Here is a 25,226-nt window from a genome sequence, read left to right as displayed (position 1 = left end):
GAGCTGATTGCTTCATTCCAGGGGTACGTCCCAAAATACCCAACCTTGGTCAGAACAGGAACAGCCAATTCCTTTCCAATTGCTAATTTATCAGATAGCCCAGATTTGCACAATCCAAATCTTTATTTTTACAGCCAGAATTTCCCAAGATAACAATTTCGAAAGGAGCACATAGTGACAGAGCTGCGCCAGAAACACCCTCAACCAAACCTGTATGTTGAAACTCTCTTATCAAACATAAGAACCATTGAACAATTATAGATCATAAGGCCCATGAATTTGTAGCTACTCTCCACAAAACCAGTTCACTGACTTGCACTTCATCTGCCCCAACCTCGCAAATCCTTCCTACTTCAGATAATGTTCCAAATTCACTTTCAGAAACAATTAGTTTGAAATTACGTGGCAACTGGGTGAGAGATGGATGGCAAGGCAGGGTGTTCAAATCCTCTTCAACTAAGCTGCCCCATAGCTCAGAAATTCAATCTACAGCACTGAATCACACAAGCTCCCACATCTGGACCTATATCTATGTCAGGTTAGATGATTTATTTAAACAATTTGGATGAGAATATAGGAGGAATGGTTAATAAGTTTGCAGATGACACCAACATTGGTGGTATAGCGGACAGTGGAGAAGCTTATCTAAGATTCCAAAGAGACATTGAGAAATTAGGTCAATAGGCCAAGGATTGGCAGATGGAGTTTAATTTGGATAAATGCAAGGTAAACAAACAAGGGCAGGATTTATACAATTAATAGTAGGGTCTTGGGTCATGTTGTAGAACAGAAAGACCAAAGGATTAAAGTACATAATTCGTTGAATTGTGTGTCAAAGATTGACAGGGTGGTTAAGAAGACGTTTAGAACACTTGCCTTCATTGGTCAGATCTCTAAGCATAGGAGTTGGGACATCATGTTGAGGTTATACAGCACATTGGTGAGGCTTCTTCTGGAGTACCATGTGCTCTCTGGTCACCTTAATATCCTTCCTATAATAAGTTGGAGAGGGTTCAGAAAGGGTTTACCAGGACGTTGCCAGGAATGTTTGCATTATAAGGAAAGGCTGGATAGGCCGGGACATTTTTCACTGGAGTGCAGGAGGTTGATGGGTGACCCGACAGAAGTTTATAAAATCATGTGGGGCATTGAGAAGATGAATAACAAGGGTCTTTTCCCCAAATTGGGGGAGTTCAAAACCAGAGGGCATATTTTTAAGATGGGAGGAGAAAGTTTTAATAAAGACATGAGAGGCAGCTTTTTTTTTCCAAAGTGATTTGTGTGTGGAATGAACTGCCATAGGAAATGGTGAATGCAGGTAGTTACAACATTTAAAAGGCATTTGGATAAGTACATGAATAGGAAACGTTGGTAGGGATATGGGCCAAACACAGGCAAGTGGAACTAGTTTAGTTTGGGAACATGGTTAGCATGAACTATTTAGCCAAAAAGTCTGTTTCAGCGCTGTATGACTCTATGTCAGGGACTAAAAGTCAGGAACACTGCACTGAATTTCATTATACAGAGTGGAGAGGATCATCCCAACTCCTAATCAATACACCATCATTCTCACTTGGAAAATAGCCACCGGTAGCATTCACCCTAGACTAACCTCCACAAGATGAGGAGCTTTCCTGTATAATTGATGCTTGTCTTTGTGTGGTTTCCGGAGACCAGCAGACACAGTTTGCTCCTGCTCTCACAACTCTCAACAACAAAGCTTAGCCACTGGCAACACAGGCATGATCCCATGAAGGAAGGCAATACTCACAGGGAAGACAGGGAGGGATAAAACAGGAGGAACACCAAAACAGCAGGGAAGCTGTTAAAAATTCCCTCTTGAACAATTCAAGAGGGAATGCTGACGAATCAGGCTCCAAATTTAAATGTATACTCTTCCATTCGGATAGCGGCAAGGTTCCTCCCTGACTCCTTTACACAGTCCCATTAACAGCAGCTTCAAACAAAACAACTGCCCGAGCACCAGCTCCCACATGAGCAGTCAGACCCAAATATCACATTATAGCATAGAACACACCCCCACAGGAAATGGCTGAAGCAAACAGATTGGATATTTTCCAAAGGAAATGAGAGGAGTACGTGAGAGAAAGGGATATAGAGATATGTGGTCAGGCTGAGATAGAGACAGCTTGTGGAACGAGAAAAGACAGGTTTACATTAGAAATGCCAATACAGACTGGATGATCAGGCTGAATGGCCTGCGTTTATGTGGTGGATTCCATACAATTCTGCTGAGGTAGTGTCTGAGAACTGAGGCTAAATCAGACATGGACACAACATGTGGACAATACAAGTGCTATACAATCAACAATGGCAGGAGAGTACAATTACAGTCTGAAATTGGCAATTAGTGGAGGTTAACATTTGTAATCAAGGTGCAGGCATATCAGTGTGATCTTTAGTACACAGGTGACCAGTTTAAGAATATGATCACTGTCCTGGTTAACTGTTCCTTTGTGAGGAAAGAGAACACAAAGTCATCAAAGCAGCTTCTCATTTGCTGCATTACTAAGACCAATGCTTTCAAATCTCCAGGTCCCAAGAAATTCAAACTAGGCTGAGTTACCAGGGATATATATAGCCTTATCATCAGTGGAGTGGGCAACTCAACTATACACTGAGCAAAACAATTTTCTACAAAATTGGTTTACAAAACAGGTTGAGGAATGACATACACATGCTTAAGGTTGCTAATGGTTACTGGGTTTTCGTCAGCATACATCATCCTTCAGAAATATCACAGATGTATTGCTTGCATCTTCTCCATAGATCACAACAACAATTCACTCAGATCCTGGGTTTGAGAAAGAGTGTTTGTATATGCTTCCTGGATAAGATCAAAATCATCATGCAAAAACAAAAGATCAGATTACATTTCTTTTGGGATCCTGGTTTTCAGGTGGGGCTCTCACAAGCACAGTCTCTTACTGGGTGGGTTTCAGCAGTCACCTGTCCCAGAGAAGGGAAGATCACCGACAGCAAGTGTGTAGAAGGGACAGGAAAACTGGTTGATCAGCCTGAATCCATACATTCCATGGAGCTCGAGACCGAGGAGAACGATCAAGAGTCTGTACCTACCAGGGATGGTTCAGTACACTTATGGAGCATAAAACCAGAAGAAACAGGAACAGAAATAGGCGTTATTGAGTCCATCAAGTCTCCTCTGCTATCCATTTAGAACATTAGAGACAACACGTGATCTTCCGTCTGGGCAGCCTATAGCCCCAGAGGACTCAACGCTGTTGTCCAATTTCAAACAACTTTCCCAACCATTCCCCAACTCCTTTTCCAACCAGCCACCTCCCTTCCATTCCTCCAACCGACCCTTCCCTCCAGCTAAAATATCCCCCATCCCACTCTTCTTTCCTTCTCTCAACTACTTCCCCCCCCACCATACTGCATCCAACCCTCACCCATCACATACTATCACCCTTACCCGCCCCCCCAATCCTTTAGCCTCCCCGAGATCACTCCAAAACCCAACCTCTGAGCCTTGCCACATATTTACCACCCCCCGACCTCCAACTCTGAGGCCAAATGGTCTGTCTTCAATAAAGGGCTCATGTTTGTGCCCCTCTGCCCCCACCTTAGCGAGTTCTGTGCCCACCACAACGTGGAGTTCTTCTTTTGCCACCTCCATGCCTTCGCCTTCAACAAAGACTCCCAATCACCCTCAAAAAGGATTCCCACACCCCGACCACCACCTCCAACCTTCCTCTTCCACTCCCAAGCATCCCAGATGTCTACCTACTTTAAACAATGTGCTTATAGATATTAGGTTACCTACAGTGTGGAAACAGGCCCTTCGGCCCAACAAGTCCACACCGACCCTCTGAAGAGCAACCCACCTATTTACCCCTGACTAATGCACCTAACACTATGGGCAATTTAGCATGGCCAATTCACCTAAGCTGCACATCTTTGGACTGTGGGAGGAAACCGGAGCACCCAGAGGAAACCCACGCAGACACGGGGGGAGAACGTGCAAACTCCACACAGACAGTTGCCTGAGGCAGGAATTGAACCCAGGTCCCTGACATGGTGTGGCAGCAGTGCTAACCACTGAGCCACCAAGCCACCCTAGTCATCTAGACAGCCCTACACCGCACCTTCTCCATTCCCCGCTACACTGCTCTAAACCCTCCCCCTCCAAACATAATAAAGACAGGGTCATCCTTGCCCTCACTTTCCATCCTACCCATTGACTACATCCAAAACATCTTTAAACATTTCCGCCATCCCCAACTAGACCCCACCAACAACAGCATCTTCCGCTCCCCATTTCTCTCTGCCTTCCGCAAGGACCATTCCCTTCATCACCACTGGCTCGCGCCACCCTCCCCACCAACACCTCCCGATACCTTCTCCTGCAACCGTACAAGATGCAAAAGCTGCTGGCACGCGACCTCCCTCACCTCTATTCAGGGCCCCAAACAGTCCTTCCAGGTGAGACAGGGCTGCACCTGCCTCTCTTCCAATCTAGTTTACTATATCCAGTCCTCCCAATGTGGTCTTCTCTACATCAGTGGGACTAAACATAAACTAAGGGCACATTTCACCAAGCGTCTCAGCCAGGCATATAAAAGCCAGCCTGAACACCACCCATCTGCCCATTTTAAATCCACTTCCCACTCCCTCTCCAGCATGTCCATCCTCGGTTTCCTCCACTGCCACAATGAATCAGACCACAAATTGGAGGAACACCACCTCATCTTCCACCTGGGCAGTCTACTGCCCACAGGACTCAACATGGAATTCACCAATTTCAAATAACCTTCCCACCCATCCCCCGACTCACTTTCCAGGCTCGCCGTCTGCTTTCCATTCCTCCAACCAATCCTTCCCTCCAGCTACCAACTGGATTCATTCCTCCTATTGACTAATCAGATCGCACCCACCACCTGTATTTACTTCACCACTCCATCCCTCTCCACATCCATAATCTTTCCCATAACCACCTCCATCTTTATCTGCAGCTCCTACCTCACTTCCATTCCTGAAAAAGGGTTATACCTGAAACGTCGACTTCTCCACCTCCTGATGCTACCTAGCTTGCTGTATTTTTCCAGCCTCCTGACTGTCTGCATCCAGTGAGATTGTGGCTGATCTGATCACTCAATTCCACTTTCCTACCTTTCCCCCACAGCCCTTGATTCCCCTTACTGATTAAAAATCTGTCTATTTCAGCCTTGAATATACTTAACAACCACGTCTCAACACCCCTCAGCAGTAATGAATTCCATAGATTCAATATACTGAAAAGAGATAGAGATAGAGATACTGCCTCCTGTTCCTACAGTCTTCCACAAATGGAAGCATCTTTTTCACACCTACCCTGCCAAGCCTCTTAAGAATCTTGCATATTTCAACAAGGTCTCCTCTCATTCTTCAAAGCTTCGAAAATGAGTACCCAACTCAACCTCCGCTCATAAGAAAATCCCTCCATGCCGTCCAACTTGGTGAACCTTCTCTGGACTGACTGTAATGTCACTATACTTTTCCTTAGATAAGGGGCCCAAATGTCCACACTATTCTCCTAGTGCCTTGCATAGCTTTAGCAAAACCTCCTTATTTTTGTCTTCCTTCAGTATTTTTGTCTCTATTTTTATATTCCATACTCTCTGAAATAAAGTCCAACAGTCCATTTGCCTTCCTTATTACCCAATGAACTAGAATGTTAACTTTTTGTGATGATGCAAAACCTCAGATTCCCACATTATATTCTATCTGTCAAGTTTCTGTCAGCACACTTAACCTATCCATATCCCTATGTAGACAATGTCATCCTCTCGACTTGCCTTCACACCTATTTTTGTGACACGTATCACAGTCTTTTGCACATTACCCATCCAAGTCATTAATATATACTGTACATAATCGTGGGCCTGAGCATGTTCCCTGTGGCATTCTAATAGTTACAGGCTGCCATGCTACTGACACAACCTTCATTCCAACTCTGTCTTCTATTAGCTTTACTCTAATAGCTAGACAATTGTCTATCCATTCTGACTATACTATGTTCTCTTACCTTATGAAGTGGTCCCTTATCAAAGGTTTTTTAGAAATGCAAATATATTCTACTGTGTCCTCTTTATCTATCCTACTTGTTGGGAGAAAGTGAAGATTGCAGATGCTGGAGATCAGAGTCAAAACGGGTGGTGCTGGAAAAGCACAGTTGTTCAGGCAGCACCTGAGGAGGAGAGTCGACATTGAGCATAATGCCCCTGAACAGCTTCTGCTCAAAACATCGGCTCTCCTGCTCTTCAGATGCTGCTTGACCGGCTGTGCTTTTCCAGCACCACACTTTTTGACTCTATCCTATTTGTTACCAACTTAAAGAATTCGAATAAACTTGTCAAGCACAATTTCCTCTTCATGAAGCCACGTAGACAATGCTCAATTACATTACGCATTTCTAAATGCTCTGCTATTACATCAGTTATAACAGATTTTACTTTTTTCCAGTATCAGACCTTATGCTAACTGGCCCATAGTGACTTTTTTTATTTTGTCTCTTTTTTTAAGTGAGTGACATTGACAACTTTCCAACTATCTGGGGCTTGATGACCACCAGTGCATTCATTGGCTCCTTTAAAATGCTCGGCTGCACCACTGATTTAACCGCTTTCAGCAGAACAAGGCTCAACAAAAGTTGATTTTTGGCAGGCAAGCAGAATCCAACAGAATAACTTGGCTGCCTCAAAGATTTGCATTTGTATTGCAACTTTCAAGTCCTCACCATTCCAAAGCACCACAACCAGTGAAGAACTTTTTGAAATTTAGTCACTGCTGTAATATAGGAAATATAGCATATAATTTGCACACAGTACGCACCCACAAACAGCAACATGAGAATGAACCAGATCATCTGCATTACTGAGGTTGGTTGAGGGACAAGCATTGCCCAAGACACTGGGAGAGCTCCCCTGCTGAGTGAAGTTAAACTTGGAATCACCACCTCCTTCAACTCACTGAACAACAGCGAACACGCACTGAGCAGAAATCAAAGCACTTCAAACATGGGAGAAAGACATTAACCCCAACAACAGCTACAAAGCTCAACCATGAGCCAAGCTCAGGAGACTAAATCTTACAGCAGCCATCAGCATGGAGGCCCCTCTGCCTTCTAACCTCACCTGAAGACATATAGAGAAAAATGCCAGCAGACTTTCACCACTCACTAACATCTTGTGCAAGTGATCATCCTTCTGGACTACAAAGAATTGACAGATTCTTCAATCAAAAGACATAGCTCAGATAAATGCACAGACATTCGGATATTTTCATTTGCTGACAGCAAACAGGAGAGCAAATCCAGGGCAAGATTTCAACACTTCCTAAACCAGAGTCACTGAGGCTGTCCACCTCAGCAAACTCACAATGCAAAGTTTTCCTGTTCTGAACACCAGATGCACAATGATCAGCTGAGCCATTAGGAGCTCTGTGTTTTTTATATTCAGTCAGAGTCTAACAAACAAGACAATTCTCATGGCTTCAGTCATGTAACTACCATCAAACAGATCGGAATCTGTCATCAATAAAATGCAATGGTCTGGTTAGTATGCCAGCTGCTAGAGGAAGACACCAAGTGGGGCACAGCTCGAACGTAGGCAGTGTGTGTTCTGCAGACAATGCTGTGATAACAGACCACGCAGATAGATGTATTTTTAGTCTTTTATGAAGTCTGACGCATGTATTAGCTGAAGAAAGAGTAACCTTTGAAGACGACAGGCAAAGTAGAGGAATCAGGGTAAATATCACTCCCTCTAGGCCTGGGAGTTTAATCAGACATAATTAGACAGACCAGAGATCACAGGAATGATTCACAGATTCTACATGGGAACAGGAGTCCATTCAACCCCTTGAGCTGGTTTTGTGATTCAATGTGATTATTGACCTGTCATCTAATTCCACTTCATCTCATTCCCTTGATACCAGACACTGTCTGCCTGCCATCCAATCTTTTAGGGTATCTTCCAAATGCACCATAACCAATTTGCCCTTCACATCTTCATAAATTCTCATCTTGAGATTTAAGCTACAAGTTCCAGAATAAACTATTACACATTCAAACTTAATGCAAAATTCTATCCTGGCCATCCTATAGCCACTTTAAAGCAAAGGTGACTGGATGGAGATGAGCAACAGGAATTGTGTCTGATTCCCACCAATACATCCAGACACCAGCTGAGGTCAGCTAACAGCACAAGTGATTGAATCCGATCTGCGTTTGTTTCTATTTGTTCCTCAGAGTATTGGGGTTTCACTGACTTGATCCTCATTTACTGCCCATCCACTACACTGGAGAAGGTGGAGGTGAGCTTTCTTCTTGAACCACTGCAATCCACAGGCAATCCAATGTGGGAAGAGAGGGACTTCCAGAACTTTGATGCAGTGACACTGAAGGCACGGTGATATATTTCCAAGGCAAGAAATGGGACCATGTCCCCACAAGGACTGTGCTGTGAAGACTCATTTTAATATTGTCAGATTAGCTTGCGTAAAGATCCTTCCCCCCACCACCCCCACCCCACTGCTTCTCTCACCCACTTACACCAGATTGAGTCCAGCAGTTGTGTCCTTTAAGAGTTAAACAGCTTGGTGAATAGTAGATTCGGCCTGTATTCCCAGCAGTTTGGAAGAATGAAAGGGAATACAATTGAAATCTGATGCAGGAATGATGTTTCCCCGGGCCGAGTGGCCACACTATCAGAGGACAGGGTAGGCCATTTCAGACTGAGGTGGAGAGATAGGTCTTCACTCAGCTGGTGGTGAACCTCTGGAACACTCAACCAAGTCACTGAACAGGAAAGGTTCAGAGGGATTTGGGCCAAACACAGGCAAATGGGACAAGTTCAGTTTAGGAAACTTGGTCAGCATGCACAGGTTGAGTTGAAGGACCCGTTTCCATGCTCTTACTTCTATGCCTCTGTATGTAAGAAACAAACAAAAGTTCCTAGAGGGCCGTGTTGAATAGCAAAATGGGCTCAATGGGTTGAATGACCTTCTCCTGCCACTATCGTCTGTGTTACTAAAGTGTAACAAGCTGCCTTTTTTAAAAAAAAATCAACATGGAGTCAAAGTAAAAAGGATGAGTGTATAGTCACATAAGCAAGGGAGTGAAAGTTCATTGAGAGTTGGCAGGAACATGGAGTCATCAGATCAGCCATGGTCTGACTGATGGTGGGACATAGGCTTGAGGGGCCAAACAGCTCGCCCCTACTCACAATTCATATGTTCCTATGTTAGTGAACAAAATTCAGTCGAAGGAGGAAGTTTCAAGAAGCATGTTGGAAATGGAAATAGGGCTCAGAGAACTGAAGCACAGCCACTGACGGGTGGAGCAATTTAAATCAGGGAATACTCAAGGGACCAGAATCAGAGGAACACAAAGATCACAGAGGGCCAGAGGAGATAACACAAATAAGGTGAATTTTTCTATGCAATATCCAAAACAAGGCATTTATGACACAGCCAGACAATGAGTTGGCACGGGCCTCCTCGATAAACATACAGAAAATTAGTAAGTGAAACAGTGGCTCCGTGACTGAGATGATCTGGAGATGATCTTGATTGAGATCAGGCTGAAATCCTGAATGCATTACTGCCCAGCAGCAGCTTGCTCCTAATTGGGCACACATAGTTTTCCAACTCCGTGCTTGCTGCAGAGAACAGCAGGCAGGTTAGCAGCTTTCCCTGGCAGGGGCGGTGGGATCCCCTGACAGTTACTGATGCAACTTGTGGAACTGGGGGAAACAACAGCACTAAACCAGATCGCTACACACAAATGGCAATAGTTTGCTTTCAGATGGAATGTACAGAATAACCACTTCAGCAAAGGAAGAACATGGAGAATGGCCCAAAGATAGGACAAATGGAGAAGTTACAAATGAACGTTGGAAAACAAAATCAGAAAGTTGGGAAGCTTGGAGCAAATTATTAATATATTAGAGAAATACTCAATGCTGTTGTGTTCCATACATTAACTGCTTGTTCACTGAACTATTTTAGAGGCAGAGACACTATCACTGCACTCAAGAGCCTATAAGAACAGGAACAAGCAGGTGCAGTTTACGTTTCCACTCATCAACTACGTTAGAGCGAAAAAAATGACCCAGGTTGCCCAGGACCACCTGACCTGCAGTAAAACCAGTGTGTCTGGTCCCAACAATTCAAATGGGTAGATGCTGAAAGGTGAAAGCCCTGTCTAGTTTATCTCTCGTCACCCTGGGAGTTGCCTGATACAATGATATCGGAAGTGCTCAGTAAACAATGTCCAATTAATGAGTCTTTGACAGACACCGATGTGAAGTGAGGAAAAGCCCCAGGCAGTGGACAGCTTTGTGAACCATCGGTTCAAAATTTCCTTTCCCTCTTTAGCTGACTCGATTCTCACACAATCAGGTTTCAAATTACTCCAGCCAATTTCCAAAATATTTTCTGAAAAAAATTCACTTAATTTACATTTGAAAGAATCAATTCCAACTGGTTCCACCGTCTCTCTTGGGAATTTGTTCCATACATTAAACATTTGGTCACCAAAATATTCCTTCCACAGCTCAGCTTTCAATTTGCCCCTTTCAAGCACAAACCGTGTTCACTCAATCTATTAAACAGACAACGTAGAACTACTCAAGATGGTCAACGTAATTCAGTTCCTTTACAAATTCTAAAACTCCTCTCAACCTCGTCGTTTCCAACTAGATGTTAGCCAATCCACATAACTGGCCCTCAGAATTCAGTCTATGTTGTCTAGCTGATCACAGGCCATTTGAGTTGTGTCTTGGACAGTTCTCGATGACTCCAATTCAGAAAACACTGCCAAGCATACCAGGCATTGTCAGAACAACCCACTGTGATTAATCCAGAGGTGGAGATGACAAACTGCCATCTGCATTTGACAGAGAATCAAAATACTTAAAAGATCTGTGGCCTGGTTCCTGCTTTACCTTGACATTGCTCCCTCCCCTCAAGAAACTGATTCCCACTGGAGTTCTAGGATTCAAATTCTTCCCCTGGATATATTGAAGATTCAGAAAGATACAGCCGGGAAAGAATACTGTTAGCTGCAACAGCAGAGGAACATGTAGATGAAGCTGCACCATTTACGGCATGCTTCTGTGAACGTTGGCATGTTGCTGCATGGAAAGCCAGTTCCTTTTTATCTCTGCTCTGTGAAAAGCCACAGAAATAGTTCCTGATGAAAATGTTAAAAGGCAAGCATGAGGTGCTCTCACGACCGGTGATCTCTTCCTTCCTGTTTGTGCAACTATTCAGCAGGGTGAAGCTCCAAACACAGATCACAGTCCAACAACAACAAGAATAACTTCTAATTATATAGCATCCCTTCACATAATGAAACATTCCAAGGCAATTCACAGCAGCACTATGAGACAAAACATGATACTATGTCACATAAAGAGACAGCCTGGACAAAGTAGTCAGTTTGAGAGAGCATCTTCGAGAAGGAAAGAAGAATAGTTTTGACAGTTGAGGGCCCATGCAGCTGAAGACATGTTCGTCAGTAGTGAGGCTACTAAAATTGAGGATGCTCAAGAGGCCAGAATTGGAAAAGCACAGTTCTCGGAGTGTCGTAAGAGCTGCAGAAAGTTACAGAAATAGAGAGGAGTGAGGCCACGGAGGATTTGAAAGTAGGGATTAGAATTTTAGAATCAAGACATTGCTTGACCAGGAACTGATGTGAGTCAGTGAAGTCAGTGAGCACACAGGCAATAGGGGATACTGCGTGATTTAGTCACAGCTGGAAATCAAGGAGGAAAGAGTGAAGGTTTCAGCCAATGACCCGAGGTAGGGGTGAAGCTGAACAATATCAGTGTGGTAAAAATTGTGAAGTGAGAAAACGAGATCAGTGACTCATTTTGAGGTCAGGTACAGAACCAATGTTGAGAAGAATATTCCTAATATTTAATTAGAGGACATTTCAGTATCTTCAATATGGGACTTTGATGAGCAGGTGGGAATTGAACTCAAGCTCCTGGCTCAGAGGTAGGGACACTACCACAGCACCATAAAATCCTACAATAGCAATCAGTCTCATAATTTAGGCACAGCGGAATTGCCGAGAGATGCGTTGGTGAGGTAGAGTTGAATTGTCAGAATACATGTGAAAACAACACTGTGCTACACAGGTTCATGGCCATGCAAGAAGCCAGTGTACAGTCTGGGACAACGATGACACAGCAGGGAATGCCATACCTCCCCAACATTAATCAGAGCCCCAATTGTCAGATCAAGTGGCTCCAATGGATTCTCACCTACGCAGGAAGATTATAGATGAGGAGTTCTGTCGGTGTCCAGACCAACATTCCAATCTCCATCAGCCTCCCCCCACTCCATCCAACAAATAAACCACAGGGACTGACTACTTACCTCATAAATGGTTTGCAGAATCCTGTTTTGCATCTTGAAGTAATTCATGGTGTCATCAGCTTTGAGACATTTTCCACACGGAACTAAAGTCTGCTGTGTGAATGCTAGTCTCTCTTTCAAATCACACGTCACTCTGTAATCACTGCACACCCACACACATCTTGCGAAATGAATCCTAACTCTAGGCAAGGTTGTGGCCAGTGTCACCTACACCTACCATTGGAACTACATACAAGCTATTAGGAAGGATGTAGTTATCAGTCTGTGTCATTGAAACAGCATGGTATACCCTGCATATGTCCCAACAGGTGAAGAATGCTAATCAGGATAGGAGAATTGAGTGATGTAACCATTATCAACACTGAGAAAGGATTATTTACTGACCGTCCAGTCTCATTGCATCATCACCACAGACTCTCTGACCAGGTAGCTGATAAAGTGACTGTGGGAAATGCCTAATTTAGCAGAATGAGAATTCCTAATTTAGTGTGACTATGCTGTTCAACCCCTCCATGGGTTCCCAAAAAAGGCACACAAAGCTATATTTACTTCCCATCTCCAGCTAGGTTAATGAGATGATGAGCTTTAGACTGCCTTCGTTTTCCAATTTCTGAAAGCACTGAAAATTGACTACTTATTGTTGGACTGGAGTTACTCTCAGGCTAGCCAGGCAGGAGCCCATGTTACCTTCTTTAAGACAAAACCATTTAGAAGCTTCAGCATCATTTCATTCACCAGTACAGAAGCAGAGAAAGATGGCAGTCTACTCTTCTCAGTTGGAATCAATCACATTTTCAAGTTCAGGAAAATTTGTTGTTTTGGATTTCTGAAACCCTTCTCTATTCGGGATGAACAATGAGACACAAGAACATTGAACAGTACAGCACAGTACAATCCCTCGATGTTGTGCCAGCCTTTTATCCTACTCTATGATCAGACTAACCGATATACCTTTCATGTGCACATCTTACATGTTGCTGACCCAAGAGTCACTTAAACATCCCTAACACATCTGATTCTACTACCACTGCTGGCAGTACATTCCACGCACCCACCACTCTGTAAAGAACCTCCCTCTGACATCTCCCCTAAACCTTCTTCTGATTACCTTAAAATTACACCCCCTCGTGATAGACATTTTCACCATGGGAAAAAAAGTCTCTGGCTTTCCACTCTAACTATGCCTCTCAACATCTTGTACACTTCTATCAAGTCACCTCTCATCCTTCTTCGCTCCAATGGCTGAACGCTTGTCCAGTACTCATTCTCTCCTTTCACTCTTTCCTCCAGTTAGCTCAGTGTTCCAACACTGCTCCAGTCCCAGGATTGCTCCAGCCCTTCATACAATGTCAACTTCCTTCCTAAAGGGACTGCTCAATCAATTGGAACCAGTCAGGTGTCTCACCCCAACAACCAGAGACATCATGTACAATCACTCCTTTGGTGACAATGACTCATAGACACCAAGCCCCTCCCCCCCCTTCTCAAATCCAAACAGGATATGAAGGCAAACGGTCAACGGCCATGTGACCTCCACCACCCTGTCAGCAATTGTTCAGTGGGTAGAATATCTGTCTTCAAATTCAAAGATTGAAAGTTAAGTCTCAGTCTAGTATCTGCAGCACATAATCCAGGCTGACACTAGCAGTGCAGGACTAAGGAAGTGCTGTACTTTCAGAGGAGCTGCGTTTTAATGAATAATGCTTATTCTTACAAATGGGAGATAAAATATCCCACAGGGAGAGAAAGGGACTTCTTCCAGTGTCCTAAACCAATGTTTATCCCTTTAAATGTTGAAGCCTTTTTTATTTCATTTGAAAAATTGGCTAGGTAGATGGAGTGGTCTGAGGATTTATGGGTAATGCTAGTTCCGACTAAACTAGTAGGCAGTTTAATAGCTAGTGAAGTATTTGCTGCACTGTCAGATGAGGTGTCAAGAGATTATGAAGATGGTTAAACAGACCATTTTAAGTGCTTATGAATTGGTACCAGAAACACCTAGACAACGGTTCAGAAACACGAAGAGGGAACTAGGTCAGGCTTATGCTGAGTTCGAAAGAATTAAACATAGTCACTTTGATCGATGGGTATGTGCTTTGAAAATAGATAAGCATTTTGAGGCTCTAAGTGAGATTATTTTGCTGGAGAGAGTTTTAAAACTCACTTCCAGAGATGGTAAGAATTTATGTGGAGGAACAGAAAGTTCATGAAGTGAGAAGGACAGCAGAATTAGCAGACGGGTACATGTTGGTGCTTAAGACAAGCTTTTAATTTTGTCCTGTGAAGGATAGAAATTGGCAGAAAGGGAGATCCTACAGTACTAAACCAAGAGTAGACAGCACTGATAAGAATTTACCGAGGATAAAAAAGAAGCCCAAGAGGGTGGAAAGGAGGTGAAAAGCCTCTCATGTTTCTGCTGTGGTAAAGTGGGACACATAAAGTCATAGTGCTAGTCATTAAAGAAAGGCATTGTGGGAAAAGATGTCGTAAAAGAAGCTAAGGCAGTGGCATTAGTGAAGGTAGTACAGAACTGCAGCCTGGCAGCGCCAGGGACCTGAATTCGGTTCCAGCCTCAGGCACCTGTGTGGAGTTTACGCATTCTCCCCGTATCTGCATGGGTTTCCTCTGGGTGATCCAGTTTCGTCCCACAATCCAAAGATATGCAGGTTAGGCAAATTGGTCATACTAGATTGTCTCAGTGTTCAGGGATGTGTGGAGTAATGGGGAATGGCTTTGGGTGGGATACTCTTTGGAAAGTCGGTTTGGACTTGTGAGCCGAAGGGCCTGCTTCCATGCTGTAAGGGATTTTAATTCTCAAGAAACATACAGTAAATTTTTATAGCAGTCCCGACTGCAGTCACAACTAATCAGAAAGTTACTATGGGAAATAGACTAACAACAAGCAGACAGCACAGACAAGACTGAGAAACTGGAAGTGTCAAACCGAGGGACAGTTTTAAGATAAGCAATAAGAGAGCCATTAATAAAAGCATAGTAAGAATTACAGTGATCTGGAACGTTCTGCCTGAAAGGGCAGTTGCAGCAGATTCAACAACTTCCATAATGAATTTGGTAAAATACTTGAAGAGGAAAGACTCACCAAGTTAGAGGAAAGGAATAGGATAAATTTGAAAGTAAATTCAACCTGAACAAACAGGTTTGTTACGAAGAAATTCAGTGTGGGCATGAGAAGAACTGCTAACAGAACACATTCTGGGAGGGACCAGTATGATTCCATAAAACAAGATTGTCAACAACAGCCAAGAACTCAAAGCAAACCCCAAGAAACACAGGAGAGAAAAGTAGAGCAGTGGACAAAGTGAATTCCAACAATGGTTAAAAGAATGCCAGACAGGGGAGTCATTTTTAGTGCACCCAGTTTATTGTCAGGAGGGTAGCACTAAGCAAGTAGGGGCAGTTTAATCCATTCTCGAAGTAAGAAAAAGTACAAAGCAAAACATACTATACACTGAGTCTACCAGCAGATGCATTGATTTACTGTTAGGCTAGAAGCATGTACACAATCTTGTGCAACAACATGAACCAGGAAGTGGGTTATTATTTTCAGTCAGGGCCTGACAAGACACATTTCAACACTGCTCCCTCCCATTGCTTGCCTCCACTTGACCTCCGGGAAAACTGGAATGGACTCTCAGTCCCCACAGGACTATTCTCATCCTGCTGGTTAACCCTGTATGACAAGTTCCTTGGTGCTATTTTAGCAAAAGGTGTTGAAATGAGCAATAAAAGTTCACTTCTCACAAACCAGTTATTATCTGGGTTCTCTAAAATAATGTACAGGAAGTTGACACAGTGTGAGTACAGAAAAAAAACATGCATTTATACAATGTCGCTCATGAGCACGGGACATCTCAAAGCACTTCATTTGCTGTCAAGTTACAAATGTCCAGTCATCATTAAAACATAGAAACCAGAGCAGCCAATTTAGACAAAGCAAGTTCCTACAAACAAGTGGATAATGACAATTCACCAGCTTTTGTGAGGGACACTGAAAGACAAATATTGGCCTGACCACCAGTCAAAGCTCCACAGCCTTTCTTTCAAGATTGCTTACATTCACCTGACAGGACAGTCAGGGCTTCAGTTCAATGTCTCTCATATAGAGATGGCATCTCTGACACTGTAGCACTCCCTCAATACTACACTGGAGTGTTAAGGGTTGGGATTTGAATCTAGAGGGGAATGTGCAATAACTGACAGATATTAAAGACCTAAAAACAGTGAGGGATAATCCATAAAACAGCCAGTGACTGCTGACCTACATACTCTTACTCACTCTGACACCTAACCAATACCATTTAATCAATTTGCATTCTTTCCTTTTAAAGGGACAGCCTCATTCTTCAGTGCAACATAGATGACAGGTGCCCCAACTAAACAGCTATCTCTTCCAGAAAGACAGCACGATGATCACATGTAAAACAGGTATCTCCCTAGAGTGTACTGCTGTATCCTCCCTCCACACCAGATATCAACCACATTACTGGCAGGACTGCTGTCTCTGATGGGAATGACAATCAAAGAATGATAATCAAACTTCACCGTGCATTCTTTAAGGTAGATGCAAATAAAGTCTCAATTAACAACTGAGTCAAAGGTTATCAGGGTTAGGCTGTAATGTGAAATAATCCAATCAGCCATGATCTTAACAAATGGCAGACAGGCTCAAGGAGCTAAGGGTCCAATCCCTGCTCTTAATTCATACATTTCTCTTGCCTAGGATTCTGCCTTGCTGAGCGTTGAGCAGTAATGAGTGCTAATCGCCTAAGCTTGCTGCCTGAAACTGGTGAACGTTTAGGGAAAATGGATTTTGGGCTACAGGCAGCGAGTGGGGAAATAAGACTGACCAGATTGTTGGACAGATAACTAGTATGTACTCGATAGGTCAAACAGCCTTCACCTGTGCCAAAATGACTCAAAGATCTGTGAATTATGAACCAATAAAACAACAGAAGACAGGGAGCAAGGTAAGTTTAGTTTTTAAATCCAGGTTAACAACAAAAACTTTTAGCAATGAGCAAAGTGTGGAAATGAATCTCTAAATACAATAAAGTCTCAGTCTATCCTGGGGTTGTGGAGCTCAGGCAATGTAACAGCTGGGAAAGGATGCCTCATGTACATACTGGCATCAACCAAAATGGAAATTGCTTGAGAAACTCAGCTAGTCTAGCAACATCTTCAGTTCTGAAGGAGGATCACTGGACTCAAAACAGTAACTCTGCTTTTTCTCCACAGATGCTGCCAGACCTGCTGAGTTCCTCCAGCAATTTCTGTTTTTGTTTGAGTGAGAATGTAAGCTTAGGCAGACAAAAGGATGGTTGATAGTAAGCCAGGGAAGAAGAAAAACTGAATGGGAATAAGGTGAAAGTGTGTTGGCTATAGAAGAGAGCTCAAGCCTCAGCAACTGCCTAACAGGTTTGAGGTTCTTTCTGCTTATTTGGATGGAAGAGGAGGCTGCAGGGTGAATTAGCCATCACATTCTGGTATCATGGTACAGGAAGTCATTCAAGTGGGGCAAGCAAAAGTGTGTTAGTAGGTAACAACATGGTCAGAGGGGTTGACACCATTCTTTACAGAAAACAGCAAGTCCAGACAGCTACGTTGCCTACCCAATGCTTGGGGTTCAGCCCATCTGCTCAGGGTTGGGGACAAATCTGCAATGGGAGGGAGAGGACCATGGTGTTGTAGTCATTTTAGGCATCAAAGACATGTGGAGAACAGAGGAGGTGCTTCTGAAGTGTCAGTATGGGGCATCAAATGAAGAACCACCAAAAAGGTCATAATGTCTCGAGTATTACCTGAGCCAGAAACAAATTAATTTAGGGATGATCAAATTGGAGAGATTAATGCAAGGTTTAAAAGACTGGAGTCAAAGCATCCAGCTCATGAGGCACCGGAACCAGTACTGTGCAAACTGGAATCTGGTACCAATGGGATGGTCTCCACTTGAACCATGCTGGGGTCAGTTTTCTTGTGAGCCAAGTAACTCAGGAAGTAGAACTAAACCAAATAGTGAGTGCAAGGGATCAGATTTGGGAAGTGCAGTAAATCAAAGAGTAGTGACAAGGCACAACAGCGAGGTATCAATATGGGAATTAATTAACAGACCATGACAGGAAGGGAAAGCAAATACAAAATCTAACAGTAAATCAACAGAGAAGGCAAGAGGTTATAGAAATAACAATAAAAAGAAAACGAAAATCTCTCTCCCTGAAGACATTTAACATTTGAAATAACACATGAACTGAAAGCACAAACAGAAATGAGCAAGTACACTTTGGTAACCAAGGCAGAGACAGAGTCATACAGTCAAAGAAGTCGGTCCAACAAGTCCATGCTGACCATAATCCCAAACTAAACTAGTCCCACCTATCTGCTCCTGGCCCACATCCCTCCAAAATATTTTTTATTCATGTACTTTTCTAAATGCCTTTCAAACGTTGTGACTGCACCTGCATCCACCAGTTTTTTTTCTGGAAATGCATTCCACATATGAACCACTCTGTGCAAAGAGACAAACTACCTGCATACCTTTTTCAAAAACTTTGTCCTCTCACTTTAAAAGTGTGTCCCCGGTCTTGAAATCCCACATCCTAAGGTGAATGGCAGATGTCATTTCCCTACCTATACCTCTCATGATTTTATAAACCTCTATCATCCTCCTTCATTCCAGTAAAAAGAGTCCCAGCCTCTCCTTACAAATCAAACCTTCATTCCCAGCAACATCCTGGTAAATCTCTTCTGAACCCTCTCTGCTTAATAATATCCTTACTATAAAAGGGTGATCAGACTGGACATAATACTCCAGAAGAGACCTCAGCAACATTCTGCATAAAGACGTGGCTATAACATGACATGAACTGGGATCTGAATATTGCAGGATATGGAATATCTTGGAAGGAGAAGAAGCTAGCGTAAGGTGGAGTGATGGCTTTGTTAGTTAGTGGTATTAGCACAATAGGGGTCCAAGTTTAACAAACCAGGATGTGGAAATGGTTCGAGTTGCGATAAGATAAAGACAAGAAGTCACTTGTGGGAGTGGTATACAGGCCCCTGACAATAACCACATGGTAAAGTGGAGCCTAAAGGAAGAAATAATGGAACCTTTCATGAAGGCACAAGAATTATAAGAGAATTTACATACAGATTTAAAAATTCAAATGTGCAAAGGGTTAGATGAAGAGTGCATAGAATACTTTCAGGATAGTTTTTAGAAACACAAGTTCTGGAGTCAACCAGGGAGCAGGCTATTATAGACCCATTGTTATGCAACAAGATACGATTACTTAATGTCAGGATTAATTAATTGAGAACACAAACAATATTCCAGAATTAACTACAAATCAGGGTGCAAAAGGGGAGAAAGGGAGGGATGACCTTGTAAAGCTGCAGGCTCAAGCCCTGACAGACTATACCCCAAAGTCTTAAAGGAAGTGACAAATGAGAAAGCTGTTGCACTGGTTTTAATTTTCCAAAATTTCCTGGATTTGGGGAATGTCACATTAGTTTGCAAGAAAGCAAACTTAATTACTCTGTTCAAAAAGGGAGACAGAAAGCACAATATCACAGGGAAGATGTTCGAAGCTATTATGAAATAATGATGAGATGAAATAAAGGAAAAGTTCAAGGCAATCAGGCACAGTCAACATGATTCTGGAACAAGGAAATCTTGTTTAACCAACCTACTGCAGCTTTTGAGGAAGTAATGTGTGCTCTGGCAGGAGGAGGGGGGGGGGGGGGGGAGGGCGCGAAGAATCAGTATGTCATTTAATACAGAGCCACAAAATGATATTGTGGAAAATAAAAGTACATGCTGTAGAAGGTAACCCCATTGTTGTATGGATAAAAATTTGACCTGCGAACAGGAAGCAGACAGCAAACATATATGGGTCATTTTCAGTTTGGTAAGATGCAACAAGTGGTGTCCCACAGGATGGTTATGGAGCTTCTGCATTCTTACCATTTACATAAATGACTTAGATGAAGGGAAGAAGAAATTTGATGAGGTAAAGATTGGGAGGAAAATACACCATGAGGAGTTCAGAAAGAGTTTACAAAAAGACACAGATAGGTTAAGTGAATGGACAAGATTTGAGAAATGGAGTACAATATTTTTGAATGTGTAAGTGCCCATTTTAACAACAAAAATAAAAATACATTATTTAAATGAAGAGAGATTGCAGATTTCAGAGATACAAAAGAGTCAGAGCATATGAAATGCCAAAGGCTAGTCTCCAGCTACCAAGAAAGCTAACACAACATAATTTATCACAAAAGAAAGCGAATTCAAAAGTAGGAAGGCTATTCTTCAGTCATACGGGGTACTGGTGAAACAGAGTCTGGACTACCATGAACTGTACTGGTCTAAGAGAGGGTGTGTAAATATTTTGGAGGCAGCTCAGAGAAGGTTTACCAAGGGTTGAGAGTACGGAGGTCCGAAATCAAGTTTCAGGGACACAAGATGGCACCGGCAAGCAAGAATTTGGTTTGAAGTGTGTCTATTTCAACGCCAGGAGCATCCGGAATAAGGTGGGTGAACTTGCAGCATGGGTTGGTACCTGGGACTTCGATGTTGTGGCCATTTCAGAGACATGGAGAGAGCAGGGACACGAATGGTTGTTGTTGGTTCCAGGATTTAGATGTTTCAGTAAGAACAGAGAAGATGGTAAAAGTGGGTGAGGTGTGGCATTGTTGGTCAAGGACAGTATTACAGTTGCAAAAAGGATGTTTAGGGACTCGTCAACTGAGGTAGTATGGGCTGAGGTTAGAAACAGGAAAGGAGAGGTCACCTTGTTGGGAGTTTCCTATAGGCCTCCGAATAGTTTCAGAGATGTACAGGAAAGGATAGCAAAGATGATTCTCGATAGGAGTGAGAGAGACAGGGTAGTTGTCATGGGGGACTTCAACTTTCCAAATATTGACTGGGAACACTATAGTACGAGTATTATAGATGGGTCAGTTTTTGTCCAGTGTGTGCAGGAGGGCTGCCTGACACAGTATGTAGACAGGTCAACAAGGGGCGAAGCCACATTAGATTTGATACTGGGTAATGAGCCCAGCCAGGTGTTAGACTTGGAAGTAGGTGAGCACTTTGGTGATAGCGATCACAGTTCTGTTATGTTTACTTCAGTGATAGAAAGGGATAGGTGTATACCACTGGGCAAGAGTTACAGTTGGGGGAAAGGCAATTACGATATGATTAGGCAAGATTTAGGAAGCATAGGATGGAGGAAGGAAACTGCAGGGGATGGGCACATTAGAAATTTGGAGCTTATTCAAGGAAAAGCTCCTGTGGGTCCTAGATAAGTATGTACCTGTCAGGCAGGGAGGAAGCTGTAGAGCGTGGGAGGCGTACGAAGAAAGTGGAATCTCTGGTCAAGAGGAAGAAGGCGGCTTATGTTAGGATGAGATGTGAAGGCTCAGTTAGGGCGCTTGAGGGTTACAAGGTAGCCAGGAAAGACCTAAAGAGAGCTCAGAAGAGCCAGGAGGAAACATGAGAAGTTGTTGGTGGATAGGATCAGGGTAAACCCTAAGGCTTTCTATAGGTATTTAAGGGATAAAAGAATGAAAAGAGTAAGATTAGGGTCAATCAAGGATAGTAGTGGGAAGTTGGGTGTGGAGTCAAAGGAGATAGGGGGAGCACTAAACGAGTATTTTTCAACAGTATTCACTCTAGAAAACAACAATGTTGTCGAGGAGAATACTGAGATACAGGCTACCAGACTAGTTGGGATTGAGGTTCACGAGGAAGAGGTATTAGAAATCCTGCAGAGTGTAAAAATAGATAAGTCCCCTGGGCCAGATGGAATTTATCCTAGGGTCCTCTGGGAAGCCAGGGAGGAGATTGCCGAGCCTTTAGCATTGATCTTTAAATCGTCATTGTCTACAGGAATAGTGCCAGAAGGCTGGAGGATAGCAAATGTGGTTCCCCTGTTCAAGAAGGGGAGTAGAGACAACCCTGGTAATTGTAGACTAGTGAGTCTTACTTCAGTTGTTGGTAAAGTGTTGGAAAAGGTTATAAGAGATAGGATTTATAATCACCAAGAAAAGAGTAATTTGATTAGGGATAGTCAGCACAGTTTTGTGAAGGGTAAGTCATGCCTCACAAACCTTATTGAGTTCTTTGAGAAGGTGATCAAACAGGTAGATGAGAGTAAACTGGTTGATGTGGTGTATATGGATTTCAGCAAGGCGTTCGATAAATTTCCCCACAGTAGGCTATTGTACAAAATGCAGAAGAATGGGATTGTGGGAGATACAGTAGTTTGGAATAGTAATTGGCTCTCTGAAAGAAGACAGAGGGTGGTGGTTGATAGGAAGTGTTCATCCTGGAGTCCAGTTACTAGTGGTGTACCACAAGGGTCGGTGTTGAGTCCATTTTTATAAACTACCTGGATGAGGGCGTAGAGGGTGGGTTAGTAAATTTGCAGACGACACTAAGGTCAGTGGAGTTGTGGATAGTGACGAAGGATGTTGTAGGTTGCAGTGAGACATAAATAAGCTGCAGAGCTGGGCTAAGAGGTGGCAAATGGAGTTTAATGCGGACAAGTGTGAGGTGATTCACTTTGGTTGGAGTAACCGGAATGCAAAGTATGGGCTAATGGCAAGATTCTTGGTAGTGTAGATGAGCAGAGAGATCTCGGTGTCCACGTACAGAGATCCTTGAAAGTTGCCACCCAGGTTGACAGGGTTGTTCAGAAGGCATACAGTGTTTTAGCTTTTATTAATAGAGGGATTGAGTTCCGGAACCATGAGGTTATGCTGCAGCTGTACAAAACTCTGGTGCAGCCACATTTGAAGTATTGTGTACGGTTCTGGTCACCGCATTATAAGAAGGATGTGGAAGCTTTGGAAAGGGTGCAGAGGAGATTCACCAGGATGTTGCCTAGTATGGAGGGAAGGTCTTACGAGGAAAAGCTGAGGGACTTAAGGCTGTTTTCGTTAGAGAGAAGAAGGTTGACTTAATAGAGACATATAAGATAAACAGAGGGTTAGATAGGATGGACAGGGAGAACCTTTTTCCAAGTATGGTGACAGCGAGCACAAGAGGGCATAGCTTTAAATTGAGGGGTGACAGGTGTCAGAGGTAGTTTCTTTACTCAGAGTAGTAAGGGTATGGAATGCTTTGCCTGCAACGGTAGTAGATTCGCCAACTTTAAGTACATTTAAGTCATCATTAGATAAGCGTATGGACATACATGGAATAGTGTAGGTTAGATGGGCTTCAGATTGGTATGACAGGTCGGCGCAACATCGAGGGCCGAAGGGCCTGTACTGTGCTGTGATGTTCTATGTTCTATACTAATATCTGGAATGAGCAGAAAGAAGAAATATTGGATAGGCTAGGCTTGTATCTGCTGCAGCTTAGAACAATGAGAAGCAACTTGTTGAAGATTATAGCATCCTGAGGATCAATTAAGAGAAGATTATTCCTCTTGTGAGAGAATCTAGAACTAGAGGTTTAGTAACTGTTTAAAAATTAAGGGGTTGCCCATTTAATACAGATCAGAGAGAAAAATATTTGCTCACAGAGGAAATTGAATTGAATTGAATTTATTGTCACATGTTGGAATATAAAAGCATCGTTGTGCTACTGAGACTTTATAAAGCTCTGGTTAGGCCTCATTTGGAGTACTATGTTCAGTTTTGGTCCCCGCATCTCAGGAAGGACATACTGGCACTGAAGCGTGTCCAGCGGAGAATCACACGGATGATCCCTGGAATGGTAGGTCTAACATACGAGGAACAGCTGAGGATTCTGGGATTGTATTCATTGGAATTTAGAAGATTAAGGGGAGATCTAATAGAAACTTACAAGATAATACATGGCTCTGAAAGGGTGGACGCTAGGAAATTGTTTCCGTTAGGCGAGGAGACTAGGACCTGTGAACACAGCCTTAGAATTAGATGGGGTAAATTCAGAACAGAAATGCGGAGACATTTGTTCAGCCAGAGAATGGTGGGCCTGTGGAATTCATTGCCGCAGAGTGCAGTGGAGGCCGGGACACTAAATATCTTCAAGGCAGAGATTGATAAATTCTTGATGTCACAAGGAATTAAGGGCTACGGGGAGAATGCGGGAAAGTGGAGTTGAAATGCCCATCAGCCATGATTGAATGGCGGAGTGGACTCAATGGGCCGAATGGCCTTACTTCCACTCCTATGTCTTATGGTCTTATGTGCATCTTTAGCCTGAACCTTTCCCAAAAAGGCAATGGAAACTGAGTCTTTGAACATTTTTCAAGTCAGGAGGCAAATAAGGGTATCAGAGGTAGGCAGCAATGCAGATTTCAGGTTACAATCAGATCAGCCATATGTTTACATGTTCCCACCTTGCTATGTATTGTGACTTCTCCTTACAATACTGGGTACTGTCTTAACCACATACAATCTTGGTTGTAGAATTTTTTTCCCAATAATTGCACCTTTTCTCTGTTGGTCTCTTACATGTGCACCTTGTCAGGCTTCAGCTCTGGAAACTTTTTTGTTCAGTGTCTATTGTTTAAAATTGAGCCCAACTGTTTCTTCATTCTTCTTCCTTTACTATCTTGTGGTTGTTTTATGTAATGCAAGGCCTTATGTGTTAGAGATGTAACTATGTCCTCAATCTCTCAGCAATGCTGATAGCGATAGTTCACTCTGAGGATCAATTACTCAACAGAGCAAGATTTAGGTCTGTATTTCTCTTCAGTGGAGCTTTAATTGTTCATACCCCTCTCTCAGCCTCAGTTTGCTTGAGGACAGCAAGGTGAATTGGTAAGACGATTCAAGTCATATTCATGTATGAAATTTTG

The 25,226-nt window shown here is 43.0% G+C and overlaps 1 protein-coding gene across 5 annotated transcripts in view; it reads right to left on the bottom strand.

The window, feature by feature from the left end:
• The window catches only part of mark2b (MAP/microtubule affinity-regulating kinase 2b), a 171,242-nt gene that overhangs the window by 115,976 nt on the left and 30,040 nt on the right, over positions 1 to 25,226 (bottom strand). The window contains exon 1 of one of the 5 annotated variants that reach the window (XM_060855452.1): positions 1,772 to 1,793. The exons of the other annotated variants lie outside the window; for them this stretch is intronic. The gene's annotated coding sequence lies outside the window, so the exon portion shown is untranslated. Of the gene's footprint in view, positions 1 to 1,771; positions 1,794 to 25,226 lie in introns of those variants that run through there. 5 annotated transcript variants of the gene reach the window in all.

The sequence above is a fragment of the Hemiscyllium ocellatum genome, chromosome 46 (assembly GCF_020745735.1).
Source record: "Hemiscyllium ocellatum isolate sHemOce1 chromosome 46, sHemOce1.pat.X.cur, whole genome shotgun sequence".
Lineage (NCBI taxonomy): Eukaryota > Metazoa > Chordata > Chondrichthyes > Orectolobiformes > Hemiscylliidae > Hemiscyllium > Hemiscyllium ocellatum.
This window is presented reverse-complemented; position numbering and strand designations above follow the sequence as displayed.